Source organism: Athene noctua, chromosome 6, assembly GCF_965140245.1.
Source record: "Athene noctua chromosome 6, bAthNoc1.hap1.1, whole genome shotgun sequence".
Taxonomy (NCBI): domain Eukaryota; kingdom Metazoa; phylum Chordata; class Aves; order Strigiformes; family Strigidae; genus Athene; species Athene noctua.
Window position 1 is genome coordinate 8077372 of NC_134042.1, and position 20457 is coordinate 8097828.

The 20457-nt window shown below is 43.9% G+C and overlaps 1 protein-coding gene across 6 annotated transcripts in view; it reads left to right on the forward strand.

Moving 5' to 3' along the window:
• Positions 1-20457, forward strand: part of TSPAN18 (tetraspanin 18) — a 122854-nt gene that overhangs the window by 11085 nt on the left and 91312 nt on the right. For 2 of the 6 annotated variants that reach the window (XM_074909414.1, XM_074909410.1), the window contains exons 1-2: positions 12211-12321; positions 13853-13955. The exons of 3 other annotated variants lie outside the window; for them this stretch is intronic. The gene's annotated coding sequence lies outside the window, so the exon portion shown is untranslated. Of the gene's footprint in view, positions 1-12210; positions 12322-13852; positions 13956-20457 lie in introns of those variants that run through there. One more of the 6 variants, XM_074909412.1, reaches the window with a different exon arrangement.

The following is a 20457-nucleotide window of genomic DNA, read 5'->3' on the forward strand; positions in this document are numbered from 1 at the left end:
TCACTGCATAGGCAAAGACAAAACACTCCTCTTAAAGGCAAAATATTCGAGGCCCTTGCTGTGTATTTAAGGTTTAAATAACAGGAGTTTCCTGTTTCCAAGAAGCCAAGTACCTTCTCAGATGGTCTCTGCTAACCTGTTTTAAGATGACTTTTGTTCATCTTGTGGTAGATGAGGAGTCTGAGCTTGCCTTTTTGGTTTTTACCCCTCCTTCTCCTTCAAGTTAAAGTAGGAGGCATAAGGTGTGTCTATAGCACACAGAAACATGGGGCAGGAGAAGACCTGAGCTCGTGGAAACCAGAACCAGGAACTCCATATAGATCTGATGGGTGCAGCACAGAGGAATCCACAGTGCAGTCAGCTCTGGAAATCGTACAGTGTCAAAGCACTCCTGGATGTGGGATGAGCTCCAATGTGTCTGCCCCCCAGCAGAGATGCAGCCCCTGGATACGGAGTGTTCGAAAGAACAAATAAAAATACCCTAAGCTTTGCTTTTATGTGGGGTTTTTTGTGATAAAAAGGCAACAGTTATTTTCAAATATTAGGCGACAATCTTTTAGTGTCTCTTCACAAAAAAATAAGAAAAGAAACTATTTCTCTTTAATCAAGTCTAAGTCTTCCATCTTTGATTGAAATATCAGCAGATTTCTGCCTCTTGCTCCTTCTGGTTACAGTCATTAAAGGAACTTCTAAGAGGCTGATTGCTAAGGTTCCTTAGATCCTCAGGCGGATGGAGGTAAGCTGCTGTTTTTCTTCAGAGGCTTAGGCTGTGTTGGTAATGATAGCTGGCATTTGGGAATTATATGAGACCTTTTTAAGGACTAGACTGTTTGCCTGAAAAAGTCAGTTTGCATCTTCTAATCAGTGAATGACCTGACTTCTTTGCAACCTTTTGATGTCTGTATTCTGCACATTTGTTAAGTATATTTAAGTCATTAAGAGAAGCAATCTATTGATCTAAGACTTCACTTTTCTTATGAATCTGGGATGGAGAATTGGAAAAAAAAAAAAAAATCAGGTTAGTGTGAAAATAATTCCTGTAAGTTGAGAACTTAGATGTATGGTTGAGCTGCATTGCAAATTCAACCTGTTGAAACAAGGACAGGCTGCACTAGGGCAGCGTTGTGGAGGGTTTGGATAACCCGGATCAGGGCTGCATCCCTGAGACTGACTTGAAAAACCCTTTCTGTGGCTGGAGCTGTATTCCTCTGGGCTTCAGTGTTGGGGTCTAGGGCTGGTCATTTAAAGCTGAAGGAGCCCAAAAGAAGCCACGTCATGGAACTGTTCCCCTTAGCATCCTACAAGGTTACACCTGTAGACTGTCTTTTAATATGAAGCTGCAATCTTCAGCTGTAACCTTTGACTCTTTATGAAGTGCAACAGTATGGAGTAGGACCAAACATTGATTTTTAAACGGAATATGATTAGATGTAAGAGTGCCTGAGTCTGGCTCTCTTGCAGCTTTGTGGATAGCTCTGCATGGACAAGATCTCTCACTTCCTTCCCCCTTCCGGTTGTACTATCTCTGAGCTTTTTTCCTTGGGATGAATTCTGCCTAGTAAAGCAAGGATTTGTCCAGATACACTATTGTTTAGCAAGGAAGTGGTGAAACAGTTGCAGTTGTTGAAACTGCATGATGAGGTAATATTCTCATCCTTCCAATAACTGTAAAGGCATCCGAAAGAGGACTTGCAATGCTAGTAACATTTGTTATTGTGTGTATCTTCCTAGACATAAATCAGAGATTGACTGGTAGATAATGAAGCAGCGCACTGTGCCTGAGTGAACAAATTGGGCAGGCATCCGAAGTATCCAGGTACTAGCCCACCAGAATAAGTTTGTTGCTCAGAATTTTTCTGGCAGATGTAGACTCTCTATTTTGTGTCGCAGTGACCATCTACCACTTTTGTACTGAGTTTCTGTGTGGTCCACACTATCTGAACGTCTCACAGCTGCAAATGGATTGTATCTTTGTAGCACCTTTTTGAGTTAGAGAATCCTGTTTGCCAATTCCCGTTTTAGTGATGTAAGTGAAATCTAAATGACCTGCCAAGGGTGTTACGGGAAACTTGTAACAGACTAAAAAATAAGAGGCCTTGCTTTTAAGAAAGAGCCAGAGTCACTCTTTCTTCCTTCATAGCACCTACATATCCAAATTTTGCTCCTAGAAAAGATATCTTGGGTTTAAAAAATGGGGAGGGAATAACTCCTGTATTATAGGAAGATTTTTCACATCTAAATAAATGGCTCGTTTTGCTGTTCTCTTGGAGCCATATGTCCCATATAGCTCAGTGATATGCTGTTAATGCCTTTCTCTTCTTTCGACTCTGCTAATTGTGCTTTTACTAAATTTGGATAGAACACCTTTTTTTCTATAAATGAAGCTCTATTTGTGGGTTAGGTGTTTTTTGGGGGGGAGTAGGGTGGGGGAGTTTTTTATTTGTTTCTCATAGAAACAAAGATCTTCTGAAGTTTTGGAAGGATTGAGGGAGCAGGGGGAATACAGTCAATAGAAAATAGTCAATATTTTGTGGTTTGGGATGTGCATTAGAGTGTGGGAGACTACAGGTCGTAGCCCTGGACTCTGAACCTCCTTTTTTCACATTGTACTGCAGTGCACTCACTGCTACTCTTGCCTTGTTTTGAATGCCAACTCTTGACCTGTTAGGCTTTCAGAAGTGTGCACAGGTTTATAACAAGCATTTTTCCTTTGAACAGGCTGGCTTTTTCAGACTGTTTACCCCAAAAAAAGTGTTTACGAAGAGGATATAATCAGACCTAATAGTCCTTAACAAGTTAGTGACTCCTTGCCTCCTACCATCTAGAGGTATCTGAGGCGTGATGTGGTCCTTAAGCCATTGCCTGTTTTCAGGGCAGCAATCCTAATCAAAGCCAGGAAGAGAGATGGCTGCTTTCTCCACCCTGAGGCACTCCTGGGTGCTTCCTTGAGAAAGCAATTTGCTTTGGAGTTGTTAAAAAGGCACACACTGTAAAAAAGAAAAAAACCAACAACAACAACAAAACAACCCAAAACCCCCCAAACCCCAAACAAACACCCTCACCCCCCAAATCAAAAAAAAAAAAAAAACAAACCACCCAACCAAAACCCAAAACGCTTCCCAGGCACAGGTGTGAAGCTGCTGAGTATTAATGCCAATTGTGCAGTTCAAAATCACAGCTTTGTTCTTGAGATTGTAATAATGTTAAAAAATTCAGCCTTGATCTTCGTGAGAGCTCAAGTCCCTGAGCTTGTGTTGAACCAGGGTCAAGGTTTTTAATTTGTTCATTCTTCAGAGATGCTGAGTACCTTCCGTGGCGGCTGAAATTAGTGGGGGCTGAGTGTGCGCTCAGTGTTTTGGAAGGAAAACTGTGTGCACGTGTTGTGAGCGGTGATTTACAGAAGGCAGGATCTCCAGGGGGGGTTGCAGTATCTAAGATGATGCCCCTATAGTTGTTTCTTAATTAAACCCCAGACACTTTACATGGCTTCTCTTGAACTTCAGGACTCTGTTTTTCTTGAGCAGATTTGAGGCTTCTAGACTGGCAGCTCCTTGGAGCTGTCTATAAAGGTATTAAGGGGAGGAAAACCAGTTGGTTGCCTCAAGCTGAGGAGGAAATGCTAGACTTGAGGGATTATCTCAGTGCAATGAATTTTAAAGACTTTTTGCTATACATGCGTGGAAAGCTATCAAAATGCTAATGGTTCAGCTGTCTTTTTTAACCCTTTCAACATAGGGAACTGTTGGAGGGGAGGTGAGAATGATGTTACTAAACTGCAAAAGGACAGTCCGCCCAGAAATAAAGTTTTAAGTAGCTTTTAATCTGTTAGCCACAACTTCTCCCAGTGATAAGGAAGAATGATGGAAATAATTTGGACAGACCAATTCTATATGTTCACTTGAGCCCATTTTCAGGTGTGGTGTAGGTGAAGTGCTCCCTGCAACCAGCATCCTACAGGAAAGGCTAGCACAGGGCTGAGGAGCTCCATCACCCCCCAGGTAAAAAAAAAAATGAAGTTGGCACCAGGTTGTTGTGGCTGGATGATTCCTGCAGCCCCTTCCTGGGGCAATTCGGGGAGCAGGCTGGAGGCTTACGGCTTACCCACCCAGTTTTGGGGGCACACGCCCTGCCTGAAGTGTCGTGGATGCCTCTGTTGTGTGAGAGGTCTGTGTGGCTCCCCGGGTGCGGGGAGTTCTGCCCCTGCCAGAGCAACTCATCCAGTCACATATGTACCTTGGGACAGGATGGATCATCTGACCTGCAGCAGGTAGAACCCAAGTCCTCTACAGGACTGCAGGCACGTCCTCCCTTTGCTTACTCCAGTTCTTTCCCAAGGACACTCTGATTGTCCTGGCTATCTTGCCTCACCGTCCTAACCAAGGGAAGCTGCAGGCTCTAGGTGGACACACAGCTCAGAGCATTGCGTATGTTTGCTGCGTGGCAGCTGTGACCTGGGCAGCAAAGTTTGTCTCTGGTGCCAGGTAGATACTGCGTTGGCAGTAGCTCTGCGCTGCTGTGGCTACCCTGCTGTCACTGCCAAGAGCAGCTGCGCTGGTTCAGCCTGTGCAGGAGGCAAGCGGGCATCTTCCTCTGGGGATGCTATCTGTAGCAGTGAGAAACTACTGTTCTGTTTATTTAGGGGTTTGGCTGAGGTTTTTGACATGTTAGGAGCATCTCATTCAACTCTAGAGATTCTGTTAGTGTTCTGCTTTGGAGCCAGGTAAATACTTGGATAACTGGCGATATAAATAACTGAAATTGTGAGTGTTATTAAACCCACGAGACTTAGTCATCCCTTTAGCTGTCTCTGAAATGTCTTAGAGCAATGGGTCTGTCTGTGCTTATCTTTTTAATCAGGACTAGCCAGGCAATTTCAGCCCCCAGGAGAGCCCGAATCACTGAGCTGCAGGGTTATCTTTGCCATTAAGGTTATGGCTTGCAGGTTTCAGTGAACTTTCAATGTTTTGTTTTGGGTTTTTTTTAAAGGCATATTTACTGTTAAATATTAGCTGCCAGGTTATTTCATATCTTCAAAGCATCAGTGTTTTCCATTTTGCGGCTGAAGACTATGGTTGCCAACACGTACCACCTGAGGTGCAGTATAAAAAGGATTATTTGCAGGGATCTGTTTGGGGTTGGTGTTAGGAGGACACCAGATGAGGCAAGGTGAAGGCACTGGATAGCAGTGGGAGGCTGTGGAATAGGCTTTTCCTTTCTCATTCAACGTGAGTGTGATGAGGTATTGGTTTGCTTGGGGCATCCTAAGCTAGACTGGATAGGACACTGGGGAAATCAGCTTTAGGGAAACCTGTTTTAACTTGGATTGTTCTAACTGATGTGAAGATATGGGTGGTGCATAGTGCGCTAAGTATTGGGGTGCTTGTGATATCTCGTATGTGTGTTGACCATGATTTCTTGTATGGCTTTTAGCAAATGTACTATTTTGAGACAGTGTGTTTATATTTATGTATTTGGGAGAAGGAACAGATATTTTCTCCCCTCCACCCTCACCGCCTTGTATTTTTCCCAGTGTGGACAGTTATAGTACACATGTCAGACTCATGTATACTTAAAGGCTGTTTTCCATGGACTCCTCTCTCCGAATTCTTACATTTCTCAATGGGTAGCTTTAGGTATTGCAAACAATATCTTTTAGTAAGAAATTATTCCCCCTGAAATGTTTGTGATCACTGGGAAAAAACCTCGTTACCTTTTTTGAACTTAATTACTTGTTTTCTTGCACAAAGTATATTTTGCTTAAAAATTCAAGATTGCATGTATAAATAGATGTCTCTTACTGTGTCCATAGTTGTTTTGCAGACAAAAATCTTAAACTGGGCAACTGCTTTGTGGTTTTTGTTTGCTTTTGTAGAGAAGGGAGTCTGAGCTGCATTTTCCCACCACAAGCCCCTTCTTCCATGCTAGAAGAGGAAGGTATTGGCAGTGGGAAAAGTAGGAAAGTATGTACAGGACATAGCAACGTCACTTTTGTGATTAAGCGTGCAGCTAATATCTGCAAATTAAATACTAAACATAAATGCAAAATAAAATACTGTTTCTGAAGAAACATGCCATTTGGAGTGGGGCTTTTGGATGAGGGTGTGAAGCAGGTTGCTGGGTTGGCCAAAGGGGCAGTGGGATATGCAGGCATGGTTTATTGGAAGGGGATGGGTCACCCTCTTTGATAAAAAGCAGTGCAGGTGATCATTTTGTTTAGGGTTGCCTTGGGAGAGTAATTCTTGTACAGAACAGAATAGGAATCTCTGGCTTCTTCCTTTTTTTTAATTGCCTGCATAATTTAAAAGCCCAATTTCTCCTTTCTGTTGAGGAATGAAGGGGTGCTGAAATGCTGATTGTCAGAAATCGGTCTAAAACTTGCAAGTTGCCATCCCACAGCTGTTGGCTTCGTTTGTGTGTACTAGTCTACGTTTCTGAGGTGAGAAGTGTTGTGGGAGATCCAGCTCATGAGAGCAAACAGGGAAAGTTCCCTGTTTGCAGACTGGATTATCTGTGCTCTCGTATCAGACAGAGGTTTGGCATATTGGAGTTGTTACGCTATGAGAAACTTCAGATTTAGCAGTAATTATTTCCACCGAGAAGATTTGTACTTCCAGATTCCCAAGACTGAAGACACCCTGCCCCAGGATATGCACCAGCATGATAGGTAGGACACCTTCTGGGAAAGGGAGAGTGCTTGGTTCAAATATTGGCTTGAAGTTAGGCAAAAGGTTTACGAACCAGTCTGCAGTATTCCAGAAGCCAGGCACTCAATCAAATTACCAGCTGTTGGATGAGATGTGGTTGTTGTCCATGTGTGTGGTCTTAGCCCATGGCAAATGAAAGGTAATGCAATTTAGCTGAACTCTATCATTGCTAAATTAAATTGCCTCACATCAGCTGCAGGGGATGAGCGTGCACATGGAGAGCTACCACAGCTCAGTTGATATACAGGCTACTGTTGCTCCAGAGTGCCATAATTTTATTGGGGACTCTGCTTGAGTGTCCTGGTGACCAAGCAGTCGGTAATAACCAGCTGCAAGAAGAAGGAAGATCTAGTTGTGCCTCCAATTAGAGAATTTTGTCCCTAAATCTCATAACATTTTTAATTTGGGGATTTCAGGCTGCTGACTTTAGGGTTGATGGAAATAGAGGTTTTCAGCAATTCTTGTGCCTACTTTTAAAAAAGAAATAACTGCCTTTTCCAGCAGATGTTGACTTCTTTGCCAGTAGGGAGGTCTTCTTGCCTGTAGCAGGCACTGGTGCCAAACACATTTTTGTTCTCTTGGGAATGTGTTTCCTGAAAGGTTCCTTTCATCTGCAGTGAATTCTTGTGCTTTAAACACAGGAAACATTACTGGGTTTTTTCCAAATATCTGTGAGAACTTTTTTTAACTGAATTAAAATTGTCCCATTTGATAGTAGACCAAGCAGCAGTCTGTTCTCATCTTCAGTTGCTTTGTCTCTAGGATCAGTACCTTGCTCAGGAATGCCAGGAGGTACTGAATGACCTGATCTTGCCCATGGATGATTCAGCAAGCCTTGGCAGCCTGGAGCCATGCCCAATTTGGCAGCCATAATGGTGTTTGAGAGGGAATTGGATGGAAGGTGATGTTGGAAAGGATACAGGCTGGTACTTTGGCTCTCCTACATTTACAATAGGAAGAGCTGGCTGTTAGCAAAAGCTTTTGCAGCGAGTCTGTGTCAGCGTAGCTTGAGGAGACCAAGAATTGCAGGAGGTGCCTTTGCTCTGATGGGCAGTGGGCTTTGGTCTGACATGATGCCCAGGGGCTCAACAGTTGAGGGTGGCAAGGTGGGCCATGCTGCTTCAGAACCTCAAGGAAGAGAGGGGAGCAAGAGCTTGCTCAGAGCCAATATTGAATCTTTTGCCCCCAAAAACTTATCTTGGTAGAGTGAATGTGACCATAGTGATGGGCAGTGCTTTCTGCAGCCTCAGTGGTTATCGTCTGAGTCGTTTGGTACTGGTGATGTGACAGTGGCAGCACCACTGCACAGGGTCACAGATTCTTCAATGTCCTTGCGATTTGGCTACGTGTCTTGTTTCCTTCCAAGCTAGGGATGAAATCTCCTGTTACTGGCTGCTAAAAGCTTTTAGGCTGGAAATTGTCCCATTCTCATAATCTCCCAGAAATCATTCCAACTTGGCCCACTCTTTTCTCGAGTTCCAGTCTTTCTCTTTTATGGGGATTTTCTAGAAACTAAGGTCAGACTGTATTCCTTAAACATATGTGAGGTTCAGTGTCTGTTGTTTGTAACATAAATCATTGCACATGGAAGAATGCATGTGCAAGTTCATGGACAGCCAGCTCTGACTGCACAATGCAGATGTGGTTAAATGGGAATTAGGATTAATACTGGATTTAAGATTCTCATAGTTGACTGGTAATAACCTAATCTCCTCAAAGGCTGCAGGCAGGCTGGCAGCATTCAGCTCAAGGCCGTTGTTGTTTGCAAAACCTGACAGAAATTGAATTTTGATACTGAGAGCGCTTTAATCAGAGCCTTTCAAGATAGGGATGGGAAGAGCATATACTATTTCAGATGCAGCCTTTTAATTTCTTTAATGTATGACAGTCACCTAGGCTTTTAGGTCTGATGGGTATTTGACAGTAATATTTTTCATTTCCTTTTGTAAGAGCTTAAGGATTCTGATTGATTTTAGAAATGTATAAATTGCGTTCTGAAAGATGATATACCAAAGCCTGTATAGGCAGAATGAGAGATGTCCGTGTAGGGCAGCAAACACTCCCCAGTTTAAAGTTTTTAGAGTGCTAAATATCCTTCAGGAAGGAGGCTCAAGAGGCCACAGAAGTGTGGAGCTCCTCAGTGTGGTGTGGTCGGTTGAATCCAGCCTGGTTTGATTGTTGCTGTGGTAAAGATGACCGGTGAGAAATGTGTGGGTGACAGTTATAAAATGAATCACTGCATTTGACATTAAGGCCCGTGTTGGAAGACAACAAATTGTTCTTGCTTCTCTGTGGCTGCAATGCAATTTTCTGTGTACCTGGTCCCTACTGAAAGTCAGACATTTAGCTTTCTAAATAACTTGTATCTTCAATTACATCTTGACTAAGGTAGAGTTTATGCAGACTTAGCCCTGCATTCTCAGACAGGACAGAGGTGTAAAATTTACCTATATATCTACTTTTGATTCCTTGCTTCCAGTCTTCTCTTGGATAGCAGTTTTGATTGGTTCTGCCCAAACCTGGAGAGCTGTCCTTTGCAGGAGGCTTTTCTACCGATCTGCATCACTGCTAGTGGTAGCCTGGCAAAGGGACATGCTGACTCTGTCTGCTTTTCCTTAGTTTTAAGTCAACAGCCCATCCTGTGGATGGGTCTCCTTTGCAGAGCTTATCAATGGTCTCTATGTTATGATGTATGCCACTGTCAGGCAAAATCTCTATTTGAGCCACTGAGGGTGGAAGGAGCAGAGACATATCGACTAGATTTGAGTGGAAAGCTTGTCCTGATGCTGTTGACACAATTCAATATCCATGTTGCCAAAAAGAAAATGACTCGTCTGCAGAGGTGATGATGAAGTGCCTTTATCTAGACCTGAATCCACTCCATCAATTTCTTTTTTTTTAATAAGTCTACTTATTCAGCCCTCACCTTGATTGATTTATTTTGATTATTTTTCTGCTGCTTTTGTGTTGGTCTGTCTTGCTAAGGTTGCATTTGCTCTCTCGCCTAGTGCAGAACAAATCGAATAGCCCTATTAATCTTCTTAGATAATATTTAAAACACTCACCATCAAGCAGGTAATTTTTTCTGAGGTATGAAGTTTCCTTGCATACCTTAAGTTACCTGGCTCTCAGGATGTGAAATTGGGTAAGGCACTGAAGTTTTGCCTTCCCAAGGCTCAGGGCCCACATGACTCATTTAAGATTTGAGACAGTGACTTTAATTTATTATTTCTAATGTCTCTGCCCACATTGATCTCAGAGAATAAGAGAGCATCAGGAACATCAAGGTCAATTGGAATTCAGATCTCTGCAGGGCTCACAAGTCTCTTAAAGCATGTTTGTTGAAGGCAGGTTAATGGGAAAGTTTCTGGTTTGTGTTCTGTTTTTAAAAGCCATAAGCCAAGCAAACATTTGGTCTTTCAGATCCATTTCTTCTCCTCTTCCACTAAGACTAATGGTAAAGAAAAGTGGATAGGGAGGGAACCCAGATGAGTCCAGCACCCAGCAACAAAGGTTAGCAGAGAGATGCACGAACTGTACCAGCACAAGAAGGCTGGTTTTTGTTAGTGAAAAGCATCCAACTTTCACTGACTCTAAGAGACTTTAGCCCTCTGCAGGAGCCAAACAGCTTGGTTTAAGGCATGAAAGTCCTTTGTGAGCATCTTAAAACCGTTGCTTTGTTCAGAATTAGAACTGGTTGGAGGGTTTGGTCTGTGGCTTTTCTGGTGTGTGGTGGGAGGTGGTAAAGACTGCTTAGAACAACACTGTGTAAGGAGACAGTGCCGTGCCGGGTGAGGCCTGAGGGGTGAAGCTCAGTGATTTCTAAACCTGTAAATATCCAGGAGAGCATGCATCAATGCTACTGCTTGCTGTTCTAGCCTCTAGCAAGCAGATAGGGAGCTACTAAACCCCTCTGAACAGAATTAAGGGTGAGTGGGAATATCTGCAAAACTGCAGCTTGCATCAGTTGTACAAATAACTTGGAAAAGAACAAACACAGTGATAGTGTTTAAAAAAAGAAACAAGCAACAACCCACCAAAATAAAACCCCAAACCAACAGCAACAACAACAAAACCCTCTCACACACCAGCAGGATGTGTCTACCCTAAGGATAAGACTTCAGGAGGACTCAGGTTCTCATGCTGGCTGGTTTGAACTGTGCAACTACAGGGGGAAAACAGTGGCATGCTGACCTGGGCATTAGACAGTAGGTGCACCCTCCACTTAGGTTAAGCACTCCTTGGAGCTGAGGAATTTTTGATGGCTGGCTTGGCCAAAGCCTTGATATTACAAAAAAAACAGTTGTGCTGTGTCTCTTTTGTAATAGCTGGTAGAGGTGTGAGTAAATAGCTATCTCACTCATAGTACTTCAGAGAGCCCAGAGTGATGGAAAATGTGTCTTATGAATGCTCAGTGGCAATTTCTTTTTCTTTCTTCAACTGAGTCAGCTCCGTGCTCAGCCATGAGACTGATAGAGGCCCTGCACCAGCACTTGAAGCTGTAACTCAACGCTACCTCTGCTCAGAGCAGATCTAATTGACGATGCTGTGCTTTTCAAAGCATTCGCAGTCTTGTCTGTGGAAGGCCAGCCAACGTCACCACAGCCAGTACAACTCCTCCAACACTTTTTCTGTCAAGATTTCCCAACCACGGCCAGGAACGCGCAGCCCCCGTGCTCTGCTGTGCCCTGGCCAGCTCCGTGATTTGATGCGGATGAATGCGGTGGGATGATCTGTAAACGTTGCTGTGTTTCCTGGTGGTGAACGTATGCAAGCTGCCTGCACAGCGTTACTCATTGATCCCCCCCCTACCCCGCCGTGCCCCCTGCAAGCTCAGCTGCTGCTTTATCACTCCAGATAAGTGGGAGTGTGATCTGAGGCAGAGCCAGCAGCCAGAACCAAAGGCAGGCAGGAGTCCCACGTGCATAGTTTGGGGGCAGCTTGGTTTCTTTTCTGATAAGCCTGTGCCTCTTGTGGCAGTACAGTGCACGCTCCTTTTAAACTGTAATCATAATCCTCTTTGCAGCCAGCGCTGCTATCCCCACAGGAAGCATTAGCAATATCACAAAGTGCGGAGACTTCATTGTTTTCCCCTAATCTGCAAAGGGAGCTGAGACAAGACGGAGGAAACTTTAACCTATTGCGTGCCTCAGTGGTAAATAATTAGTTTTCTACTGAGTGGGAGAACGGGGGAAGCCTCTTAGTTAAGATAAAGTAGGCGCAAGGCTCACAGGCTTATCTTGCTCTGTGGAATTCAGGAAAGGACGTGCCCTTGAATTCGCCTGTCTGGCGTAACCTGGTTTTGTGTTTGGGAGAAATGAGGCCATAAGAACTGCCCTAAGTGACTGCTGGGTATAAGGCATCTCTTGCCAGGAAATGCAGTAGCTATGCTTTTGTTTAAGGACCTTGAACAAAGGCTCTGGATGTTTAATAATTGCAAATTCGGGTGGGTGGGATATGGAGAAGGTTAATAGGGCAGCCTAACAGAGGAGGAGCTGAGCTTGGGAGAGGAGGAGAGGAACAGCGAGGACATGGCAGCAAGCAGAGGGAAGTAAGCCAGGAAAAAACCCTTTTTGCCATGTTGAAGTTAACTTAAGTCACCACTGACAATTCTGGGGTAAGTGCAGGCTGTGTCTGCTGCAATAACGGTGTTTCCAGCCATGGCAGTGTGAGAGGCCATGGTGTGACTTCAGGGGGGTGTTGGTGTGCAGGTCTGGGTGCTGTCTAAGCGCTGTCTCTAGACCCCAACCCATTGCAAGCGGGGACTTGCTGTGGGAGCGCTTCTGGGTGGGAATTCACTTTGGGTCAATGCTTTACATTCACAAAACTTCTGTTTGCAAGCTGCCTGCCGTAAAATCTTTCTTGTCACACTTGGTTCTGCAGCTGTGGCAGTGCCGCGCTTTCCCTGAAAGGGAAAAGCTGAAGTGGGGGTGCTGCCCTGGCCTGGCATGGGGGGCACAAATCCGGCACGGTGAACGGTCCGCTTGCACGGGTACTGTGTTTGTGGAAGTATTTTAATCCAAAATGTGACAAGAGCAAAGGAGCAAAAAAAAGCCTCTCAAAAATAGCATGAGATAAGGATCTGGAGAATTTGCTTTTTATTTCTTTCAAGAGTCCCTGGAGACGACTTCTTTTAAGGGAAGAAATGTAGCTTTCAAGGTCGAGCCTTCCCCCCCCCCCCTTTCTTCAGACTTCAAAGGCAGTCAGCTGAGAGCTTCTCAGGAATGTTACATCTGTTCAGAGTAACCGTGGGTCGGAGGGAAGGCACTTTTTCCTCTTCCAAAGTGTCTGAAATTTGTACACAAATTTTCTTGAGAGTTTGATAAACAAGACACAACCTCATCAGGGATGGATGGCGTGCAGTAGTGAAGGATGAAAAGCCAGCGAGTGGGAGTCGTTTTCTGCAGAGCCATTTAGTTGAAACACTAGTTTTATTTTCCTGATGCCTTACTAGAAAACATTTTAATGTCTGTGCCTTTAAATGAAATTGATTCATAAATTGAAACTAAACAAATGGACTGAAATGTGAACTTCTAATGCCTGCCTGCTCCTCCTCAAACTCTTAGCTTGTGCTAGCTTTGTACCTGCTGACACGTAGTCTTTTTATTAAACAGCTTGTCCTTTTGCTTTCAGTCTTAATCTGCTTGTATCAAACAGTGAAATCGAACAGTTTTTCTTTCTGACTGCAACGCTTAACGGCCGTTCCTTCAGTGAGTGGTCCAAGGCAGTGGAGGGGCTTTGGATCAGACACTTGACATGCCACAGAAAAATGGCACTGCCAGCTTGGGGGATACAGCAGGTGGGCGCAGGAATGGGACCTAGTTTAACACCACTCTGCCTATAATGGGTGGAAATTTATTGCTAATTTGGATGAACGCTGATGTGCGGCGTTGCTGAGAATGTCTGGAAATTCTCTCCACAGTGGAACTTACTGACACCACCAGGTCTCAGCCAGCCTTGTCCATAACTGCCTCTTCACATTTCAAAAGTGTAACTGAACTGCAAATGGCTTTCACACCAATTATTTCCCTCTTGCTTTTAAATAGAACCGGGAGGGGGGTTGTTTATCCCCTTTCCCTGGTGCAGCTGAAACCCAGAGCAGGGAGCTTGTGCTGAAGCTGTTGTCTCCTCTGCACGTTTCCCATAAGGAGGCCAGGGAGTGTGAGATTTGTGATTCAGTGTGCGGCTTTGTCACATGCGTACTCAGGCTGAAGATGATGGAAATCTTGGTGCTGTCTCACTTTGGATTAGGTAAGTATGTTTCATTTGTTTCTTTTGTGGATTTTTCTTTTAAACCAAATTCTTAAATGAAGAGCAGCAATATTTAACTTCTGAGTAAATAAGCAGAGAGCTCTGGCTTCATCTTGACTAATCTGTTTAACCTTAATCAGACCAAATATTTACACTAGGCATTGAATATGCAGGCAGTGTAATTCTGATGCTAAAATTTGTGCACTGAGAATGCTGTAGATTAACTAATCCTGCAGAATTCCAGAAATCCCTGTCTGTATAAATAAACTTCCTATATGAAGGATTATGACTAAATAAATGCTGTGAATTCAGATCAGCAAAGCAGAAGTATAGCAGTTGGCCCTCTTCTTGTGCGGCTTACTTAGGTATTTTTATAAGGATATTCATTTTAGTCTAAATAGATGTGTAAAGAAAACTGCAAGTATTGAAGCACGATGCTGTCATACACTGCAGGAATAAAGTTCACCTCTCTGCCTTTTTGCTAGCAACTTTTATCAGTTTTCAAATTGCCATCAGCTTGATTTACCCAGGCTGTTGATACTGTTATTCTTTTTTCGGCGTGGCATTTCTGGTGAATTAGTGTTTTGTAGGTTTTTCTCCCCTTCCTGCAACTGGTCAGTGTAAAGAGTACATGAAACAGCTGTATTAGAGATATAAAATTGGTAGCTTAGTTGCTGAAGATCCCCTCCGCTCCCCTACCCACCAACATTCCCCCAGATGCTGAGCAGAGCCTACAGCATCCGGATTTACCAGCAACAAAGTTGACATCTCAAGTCGGGTCTGTCGTGTCCACTGCAGGGAATACTTACAAGGCTCCGGTGTAAACCTGTTGGTATGGGTATGGTGTAAGCAACCTTCTGGGCAGTTTGGCTTCTGTCCTGTTACTACATTAATTACCCTGTCTTTGTGGGATTTAAGTGCAGACTTATCTGGGACCCTTATCTTGGAGAAGTCCTGTTCCTTAATGTTGCCCTCTCTGTTACTGGACATCCTTCCAGACATGTGAGGGCTGTAAACACCCAGGGGAGAGGGGATAGTTTGTCTATCATAAAGGGAATAACTGAAAAGAATGGGATCAAGTTAGAGAAGTAAAATCAAAACTGTCTGAGGAGGACTTCCCAACAGCATCGTTCATTAGGTTCATGGAAAGCTAATGTGTGCCTTGCCGTCTGAGAATTTTGAGAATAAGACTGCAAAAATGAAATCATAGTAAGGACAGCAGGATGGAGTTGTTCCCAGACAATCTTACTAGCTGCTGTTTGCTTATACGATTCTGTGTAACAGTAGAAAACTAGAAGGAAGAAATTACCCAGCTGCTGCATTGTCAGGAAGACATCTGGCCCAGAACCTGTGCTGGCCATGGCCACTTGGTCCTAACGGATAATTCTCCCGCTTAAAAGGGGCCGGTGGGGGCAGAACTACACCTTACTTTACTTGCCAACATGCTCCGTAGGAAAATTGCTTCTGTGTCCCGTGCTGGGTTAGTCAGTTCTTTTAACGCTGTATCTGAGGAAGAATCACTGCGGCTAGGCAGCTAATCTCATTTCTGTCCTCAGATAAGATTGTTATCAGAGTAATTGTCTGTTTGCTCCCCCTTCCGAGTCTAATCAGAGTGGATTGTGCCAGTACCTCCTGGGGCAGAGGAACTCCGAAGCTGATTGCCCTCAAAAGAAAGAGAAAATCCTCAGTGTATATTTAATGTAAACTTCAGTTTTGGTAGATGTTCACGGGAAAATCAGGTGGAAATAACTTTCTCAGATGTGTCTTGCGCATTTCACAGTAATATATTTGTTCTGGTCTGAAATCTTAAGTTCAGGCAGGCAAGCTCATGTAGCGCATGCGGTGCCGAGGGTTTCAAAAGTCAGTGCTGTGCACCAGTGGAACTGGTACTTTGCCAAGCCCTGGGACAGAACAAGTTCATGTCTGCAGAGAATGCATACTCTTAGATGTTGGTGTTCCAGCCAGTGAATAATTCTGAACAATTAGTGCTTTTTCCCTTATTTCAAAGCAAATTACAGAGGTGGGTGTATTTTGCTGATGGGTATAAAGGAGGCTCAAAGATATTAATTTTTCATATATCCTTCAAGTCGGGGCTAGAACTTTTCTCTTGATGTGTTTACCTGAGGAAGTGTTCTGTTTGGTCTCTTTCTAGTGGTGAGCAAACCGTAGGTAATGCAGCACTCGGGTGAAGTACAGAAATGCTGTGTGCTCCCCCTGTTACATGTGTGAGAAAGCTGAGACACAGCGGCACCATGGACTGCTGTCAAAGTTGCATAGATAAGGAGGTCTGTGCCAGAGCCAGCATCACTAGTGGCTGCTCCTGATTCCATCTTCCAGCTCCAACAGCCAGCCCGGCACAAACAGCAAAATGTGATCCTGCCCTTAATGGTGTTGCTGTTGTAGAGATGTTGTCCGGGTCGACCAGACCTGTATCCCTGGATAGCTTAATGAGGCTCTATAGCTTTTTGAGTGTGATACCTAAAGCAAGCTTAGAGGGCAAGGGCATACCAGTGAAGAGAGCTCTTAGCTGCTGAACTTGCATGCCTTGTATGTGAGAACCGCTGAGACTGTCTGATTCAATCAGGCTTAAAAGGTGTTGAACAAAGCAGGTTCTCTCAGGCACATGTAAAAGTCATCTTGGGGACCTTGAAATTGGTATGGCCACAGCTGCTTCTAGCCTAATGTGTGCTTGGTGTGCTTAGTGTGGATATTCTCTACAACTTTTATTGCATAGTTTGCTGCTTCCTGCTCCATTAGACTTCAAATCACTAATTGCAGTGGTAGCTTTTTGGCTGTAGTGTCCCTTTTAGCGGGAACCATAACCACTTTACACTTGCTGGATGACTTAACTGATGTTGCTCTCCTCTTTACAAGGAGAGAAACAGAACTGCAGAAAGAAGAGAATAGAAATATAAAGAGGTGTAGAAGCTATTTTTACCCTTGACTATGCTGCACTGAAGAGATGCCAGATACAGTGTTTAGAAAAGTGCTTCTGGAACTGGAAGTAATACAACTACGCCAGTGCGAGTAGTAAACTAAATAGATAGGATGCAGTGTCCCCAGCGCTGATGGAACTTGAGCTTGCATCTTCACGCGGTGCTGCGGTATTGCCTTACTCAGACCTAGCTGCGGTGTGTTTGGTTTGGCCTTGCTGCACGTGCCACAGATGTGAGAGTCCATCAGTAGACCTTGCGGTCCTGAAGGCTCCTCTGTATGGTTTGTGGCCTCATGCACAGGAATTTATTTTTTTTCTACCCCTTCTCCATTGCATGTGTGGCTTCATGTGATTTTCGCTGTGGCTATGTTTTGTTTTTTCACTCGAAGAGTATATTTGGCAGCCTTTGGTCCTCTAATGGTCCTTTAATCAGGCACCACAGCTGTACGTATGTTAAATGTGCTTTGCTATCTAGATTACAGTATGGTGTTTGCTATCTTTGTGAGCGATTCATATTCCAGAATCTAGTCTCCAGCTGTTCTTTTTCTGTAATGACACTGAGGACATTGTTGTGATTTACTTTGCTACTTCTGCTGGCATAGCGCTTTGGCTCCATCCCTGGTTGGATGCATCACTCCCCATGTTGTGGTGTTGACGATGGGCTTGTACATTAAGGAGCTGTTGGCTGATTTATGAAAAGTGCACTTCTGGAGGCTGGGAGCAGACTTTTCTGGAGGGACTAATGAGCTGTAGTCCCTGTCTGCTTCCCTTCCCCAGCATTAGCCCTCTGCAGTACCTGCAGCACACGATAACAACCATGGGTCTGTTCCCTGACTTCATTCAGTTTATGGCTGCATCTGCCCTGTTCAATGCTGCCCTCCTGTCTGTCATCCATGGTGCTGCTTATTCAGTGCATGATAACTCCTCTGAAGCTATAACTTAAGTATCTGCCTAGTAGTCCCTTCATGCTGTACCCTGGACTGACCCACCAGTTTGCAGAGTGGTGAGCCACATTTACTCCTTAGCAGAATTACCAGGTAGGTCTTTGAATCCTTAAAGGTATCTGTCCTGGGCTAATCTGAGCGTTCCCTGGTGAGGGGGGAGTCTACCTTGAAAATTTATGAAAGTAGAGCATTAAATCAAACACTACCAAAGTAAGTGTAGCACGAACCTATCTCAAGTTACTATTATTGCTTCTGCCAGCTACCATAAAAAGCTTTTCTAGACTCTATTAGCAAGTGAACAGAAGGGATGTGACAGAGCTGTCAGGCCCAGACTGTTGGTCTGGTCTATGCCACGCTCAGGAGTACATGACATGACCAAGGCGTTCCGGTATCAGAGTTGATATAAGGACAGATCTCTTCCTTGCTGCCTCCGACTGCAGTGCCTTCTTTCAGTAGCAGTTGGAGATGTTGGGATAATTGAGTGTTCTCCATAAAGGCAGTTCTGCTCAGCTGTAAGAATGGCCAGGCACAGTGCAAAAGAGGTAACCAGTCTTGCTAAATAATAGTTTTATGAGAGACTATATAGAGAAGTCTATAGTTGAGGCCAACAACCAATCCATGTGGGAAGCACGGTGTCAAATAGCAGAAAATAGAAGAATAAGAAATATTTTACTTGTAACCTCTTGCAAGATTTGCCTCATTTTTACTGGTCTTCAATCATCTGTGACAATGATCTTTATTTGGTTGGATTAATCCACAGGGGTTCTGTGCAAACTGTGGACAAAATTTACGTATATATACACACCATATCAGTTAAGATGGCTCCAGCCTGGAACTTGGTAGAAGAAATTCAACTGATTTCAGTGAGAGCTGAGCAAGGCATCAGCCTGCTTTTGAAAGAAAACTTAAACAGAAATGATTTTGTGTAGATGAGCACTTGAGTCCTGCAAGACACCTCCATCACAGAAGTTGCTTCTTATCTATAAGGCATGAAAGTTGGGAGAAAGGAAGTTTTTTTAACTCCAAGGAGGCATCAAGAGCACATGGGAAAGGACAGGGAATAGAAAACTGTTCAGGTGAGCCGGGGAGTAAGGATGTCTTTGAAGTGAAGCCAAGTGTGATCAGTGTGAACTTTCTGGTTACAACATGTCATGGCCTTTCTAAGGCAGAGGGCTTGTTTCTAGCCTTGCTTTCTGTTAAGAACATCATGTGTATGTTTAAGGCTGGCTTGTGCCTTTCACAGATGACAGATCCCAAAGAACTCTCCTTTCTTCTGTTGAATACTAGGAAGGGGCCCAGTTTCTCTTGTTTTTCCAGACTTATTTCTCTTCCAGAGCTTCCAGTGGTTCTGGTCTGTCAGTAGTATCACACTGGAAGTGAATCACAGCAATGGCAGTATTTTAAGCACCATAGTTCACAGCTTGTTCATAGTGAAAGTCCTGTCCACTTGCACTCTCTTCCAAGAGACTTGTGGTAGGGAAAGTCACAGGAGATGGGGAGTAGCCCTGTCTCGTGGGTTAGGGAGTGCTGCTTGTGCTGTAGCTGTGCACCTTCCCAGAGATAGCAGTGCCAGATAAATGTGTCTGTGGCTCCCAAAAGCATTCAGCCTTGCCTTGGACACAGAATTTCTCAGTAGGGGAGAGGAAGGAAGAAGATCAGTGCTCCTAGCCCTCTGAATTAGACATGCTGGACAAGAAGTTCCCTGAGAACCTTTCATTAAGGACCCTGGTCAGTAGATCATTCTTCCAGTTTTATTGTGGTCTGTCTTCAGCTCTTATTGCCTTTGAGATTTGTACCTGAACAAGGACTTTGGTCTCCCTATTCAATAATAAAAATTGAATGCTAGTTTCCTGATGGCTTTTTGCTTCATATTTGCTGCTGCTTCCCATCATTAACAACAGTAAAGTGGCATGGGGTGAAAATCAGCACTAATTTTGGAGCTTGATTGCCTGTGTAATAAGCTTCTCTGTTATTCTTTGGCAGGAGCAACAGCCAATATAAATTTTTTGCTGTCACTTCTGCATGGGCCATGTACCAGCGTCAAAGTTAATCCCTCAAAATTATGTTCCATTATAAATCTCTCTTCACAGATGAAGTGGGTGCAATTAGGCAGAGAGGTCCAGAACTATTACGAAAAAGAAAAGCTCTGAAGGACAAAAGCAGTCTGCCTGTGCATCACAAAGTGGTGTAGCATCTTGCCAGTCACCTCCAGAAAACATGAGCTCCTTGGCCGCAGTGTTCTTGGGGCTTGTTTGGCAGGGACAGTATGTTCCGAGTTGACCAAGTTGAAGTTCCATGTTTTTGTAAGTACAGGCTGTAGGATCTTGGCAGTAATTTGGAGCTATTTGTGTCAGATATCCCTCATTTCTTTTCTTCCAAGTACACATAGAATATTTAATGTTGTTATTCCTGTCTGAGCCCTGGGAAATCAGAAAAGATCGTCAAGACCCTGGTAATAGGCTGACAAAATCCCCAGCATATTTAATTAGAGATTATTCTTTTGATGTTTGGGTTGATTTTGATGCTTGTTTTTATCAAGTTACTCTTGGGTAACCTTCTGTATACTGAACAACTTCCCTGCTTTCATGAATGTCAAAGACCCTCAAGGTTTAAATGTACTAGG